Consider the following 4,470-nt stretch of genomic DNA (forward strand, 5'->3'; position numbering starts at 1 on the left):
TGTGCGGTTCAAATGCAAGAATGATTAGCAGAGTAACTCGGACCGATTTAGGATCTGATCTACCAATTTTTCAGTCGAACCGACTAGACCGATCTGAGTTTATAACCATGCGGAAAGTTGCTTCCTACCTTTCCTTTATTCATGTGGGTAACATAGATATACCAGCCACTCACACTCACCACTCATCACTGCTTCTTCTATCATTTCTTCATTCATGTGTGTAACATGCACCATATACCGGCCACTCGCACTCACCACCACCACTCACTACACTACCGCTTCTTGTCCCATCTCTTCTTTCTTTTTATTTTCTCTCTTCAACAACAAAACCCAAAATGTAAAGATATTTTTTTGTGTTTGCTTTTTAATCTTCGATTATACGATTATGGGTAATTTTGAAGCTACGAATGTTTATTATGCGTCAAAGATAGTTGGCCACTACTGTTTTATCGATTTTTAGTAAATCGATGGTAGTTCCATTTTAATGGTTTAGGAGCGAAACCAACATCTCTTTTGCGAGTATCAGTTTTTTTTTAAAGTGCATTAAAGATCTTCGAATTAGACGAAATTTAAAGAAAAGTCTAAAAAGGTGTTAAATAAAAAATTTTAAAAGTAAAATTGACTAAAATCGAAATGGCTTTTATTGAATTTAAATAAAGCGATAGAATGTCTTCGACTGAATCAAAGAACTTTTGACATGGAAATTGAAAGTGGTAAAATGTAAATTTGACAAGAAAATTAAAGTTGCTTAAAAGATAAATTAAACATGAAAACTAAAGTTTTGTAGAAATTATAAAAGAAAAGTAAAAAACAAGTGGAATGAACTTTACAGAAATTTGACTCAAAGTAGACTCAGAAAGTCGCTGGAATGTGAGTGTGCATGAGTAATTTCTGAAACCAAGTTCCAATCCTTGTATCTTCGAGTCTTCCAATATTTATAGCCATATCCTCAACTGATAAACTTTAAAAAACATAACTCTTTTGCTTCGATTCTGTGGCAGTTGCTAGATAATCGTTGACTTTGAAACTCTTCGATTTACTGTGCTAATCAAACTTTTGCTTGACATCCCCAAATGCGCTTCCTGCTATACCAACTACTGCTCCGAAAGCTTACCTAATACTTCGATTCACTCCCTTCTTCGAATTTAGTTATTTTTTATTAACAGCCACACTAGTGCTTTCTATTTGGTTGGTTCTCACGGTTCTTAGCTACCAGCACTTTACATGTTATTGTGGATATTATTATTTGAACCGATCTAATCATTAATGTTGGGAATTTCAGTATGAATACAGCATCAACTTCTGATGATCCGTTAGGATTAAGTGGAGCTATAAGGTAACTTAGTTACTACTGCGTGCTCATGAACATTTAGAATTCTGTGACAACAAATGTCGAGATCAAGTGAACGTTGCAATTGTATAATTATTTGTTTGTGTTGCAGCACTCTTGTATCTAACAAAGTTAGAGCTGGTAATGCTTGGCCTGCACGTTTGGCAGTGCGTGTAGTGTTAGTAGGCTGCCGTCATTATTGAGAGTACCCTGGTTGCAACACTGATGATAATGATACGTAATGTTTGGGGCCACGTTTATAGTAACGACGTACAAGTGGTTCGATACGTGGGACTCATGCTGCCAATTCTTGTAGCATCCAATTTCTTGGATGGGCTGCAATTGTTAGAGGATGCCGTTGACAAAAAATGGGTGCTTTTAAGTTTTATTAACTTAGGATCATATTATGTAATTGCAGTTCCGTCAGGTATTGTATTAGCTTTTCTTTTGCATCTTGAAGTAAAGGTATGTAAATACTAAACTGAAATCTATTATTATTTGTGGAGTGTCTTAATTATTAGGTATTGTACAGGAACTCTAGCTTGAAATCATATGTGCCCTTAATTGTTTAAGTACTTAGTCTGATAATCATAAATAATTAAGACACTCCACAAATAATAACAATAAATTTCGGTTTTGTATTTACATACCTTTGTTCCAAAATGCAAAAAGAAAGCTAATACAATAGCTGACGGAATTCCAACTACATAATATGACTCTAAGTTAATAAAAGCACCCTTTTTTCGGCAATAGCATCCTCTAACAATTCCTGTGAGAACACCCTGCAGCCCGTCCAAGAAATTGGATGCTGCAAGAATTGGCAGCATGAGTCTCACGTGTCCAACCACGTCGTTACTATAAACATGGCCCCTATCATTATCATCAATGTTGCAACCAGAGTACTCTCAATAATGACTGCTGCCTACTAACACTACACGCACTGCCAAACTAATTCAGTGACTAATTCATAGAAGCGACAAAGACTCCTTCCAAGCAATACACAACATGGTGCCTCTGGAGATAAATACATAATGGGACGAACCAACCAAAAACATGCAATTGGTTCAGTTAAATAACTCTAAAATTATCATTTGTCTTTATTATACATCATAGAGATACAAAAAGTTCCCACAGTAAACATCTCGACCCCACTGAACATTGTTTTCCCTCAAGTACAAATATTTTGTGCCACATGATGACTTCTTTGTTCATCATTTATTCTGTACACTACTTGAAAAACAATGGATAAATATAACAATAAAACAAAAAAGACTCATCCACCGTGAACAAGTACTTACATTACTGCTGCAATAGCTCAAGGGCTTTCTGCAATGTAGGCCTAAACCTATTGAGATCTAGCATCACATTCTGTTGTTCCAAATACACAGACTTGAATCTTTCCCATCCAAGTTTCCCAATGGATGGGGGATGCTTTATGATCATGTGATCTTGTGGATATTGCTGAATAAGAGTGCTTTCTTCCGCACTTATCTTGTAATCCAAGTACTTTAGTCCCATATCCTTTGAGGGCAATTCAAAGTCATATTTGGCAAGCCATTCGAAACCACCATGAGGAACTATTTGTATCAAAACTGCATTCTCAGGAAGGAAAACAATGTTAGTGAGGCCAGCTCCATGAACTCCCAATAGCACATCACAAGAATTCACCACATTTGCAAAGCTTGACATGCTTCCACCAGCTTCCATTACGATCGCCTCGAATCCCATGCTTCTAGCCATCTTTGCTATTTCAGCTGTGTTAGTGAATGATCTTGTTCTTCTTCTTGAAAGAATCAAAAGCCTTGGCTGCTGCTTCTTATTCTTATTATTCTCATCTTCACCCTCCTCTCTCAATTTGATTGCATTAACTCTCTTCACTGAATAAGAGTCTCTCAGAAAACTCCTGAAGTCTTTGATGGAATAGGAGTACTTTTGAGGGTCAATGCTTAGTTCTTTTGGATACCTTTTGAGACCAACATTCACACATGTGAAGCAGTGAACTTGGTCAACTTTGTCAATGTTCAAGACCTCATAATTGGACAGCTTACTGAGAATTGCTTGGTACTTAGAAATCCACCAAGGACGCATTTCGGACACGACAAATTTAACTTGTCCATTGAATTGTCTAGAAGTCAGAAACAGTGGGATGATGATGTCTGTGAATTCATGGAAGTGGTTGCCAATATAGCCTGAAGTAGAGAATATCACAGCTGGAATGCTGTGATAGTGTGCACTGTGGGAATTTCATGCCATCTTTCACTGCCTTTATTGACCATTCTCTTACACGGCTCATTGCTTCTGCATCGTCCTTTCGCGCATAAGGCCTTATGGTCCATGAGGAGTTTTCTGGCAAGGTTGTTGTTTCAGGTGTCACAATGTAAACAGAGGAGGATTTTCCATGGACTCTGATATCTCCCTGTACCTGGTAAAAATTTGTCCTTTCTTATGAAAAGCATCCTTGCTCCATTTTCTTTGTTTCTGTCTCTTCAACTGCAAAATGAAGAAGTTTCTGTCAAAATTATTGGCGTCATCACCCTTATTCAAGTTTCTGTCTCTTCTATTTACTTTTCTTCAGAAGGAAGTTATCTTATCTGTGTGACTAAACTATAAATAGACCTGAATCAATGTCTTACCTCTGGCTGTTTGTGGAAAGCTGCTAGTTTCATTCAGCATCAGCATTTTGGTGTCAAAGCTGACATAGAGCTTCAGCTTCACTGTGGAGAAACAGAAACAAAAAAGTAAGAACTAAGAAATGAACATGAGTAATCCACCATGCATGGATGTTTATTAAGAACTAAGAGTTGAGGACTCACAAACATGAATAGGACCTATGTAAGGCTTAAAGACTGTGCAAAGACTCAAAACTATTATTAAGCATCCCACAAATGCTCCATATCCCAATTTTTTCTGCTCATAACGGCTAAAGCTTTTGGCAAATATTGAATTGTACATCATTTTGGAATTTGGATGGATATGATCAGATAATACCAATCAATCTTATGCAGCTCTGAGCACTGAGGAGACTAGCTAAAATGCTGCCTCACATTAACAAATAGAAGACATTTATGCTTAGTGGATCACCATTCACCACTAGCATGTTGGCCTCCACATACTTTCTTGAACCAGGAGGATCCTCTATA

The 4,470-nt window shown here is 37.1% G+C and overlaps 1 pseudogene across 1 annotated transcript; it reads right to left on the bottom strand.

The window, feature by feature from the left end:
• Positions 1-2,523: 2,523 nt before the first annotated feature.
• LOC148566488 (alpha-1,3-arabinosyltransferase XAT3-like) lies at positions 2,524-4,470 on the bottom strand (annotated as a pseudogene). The gene is made up of 3 exons (XR_015881145.1): positions 4,144-4,470; positions 3,964-4,044; positions 2,524-3,820 (listed from the first exon to the last, which is right to left on the bottom strand). The product of XR_015881145.1 is annotated as an alpha-1,3-arabinosyltransferase XAT3-like (transcript).

This window comes from Arachis ipaensis, chromosome B4 (genome assembly GCF_059453495.1).
Source record: "Arachis ipaensis isolate K30076 ecotype BB chromosome B4, ASM5945349v1, whole genome shotgun sequence".
Taxonomy (NCBI): Eukaryota; Viridiplantae; Streptophyta; class Magnoliopsida; order Fabales; family Fabaceae; genus Arachis; species Arachis ipaensis.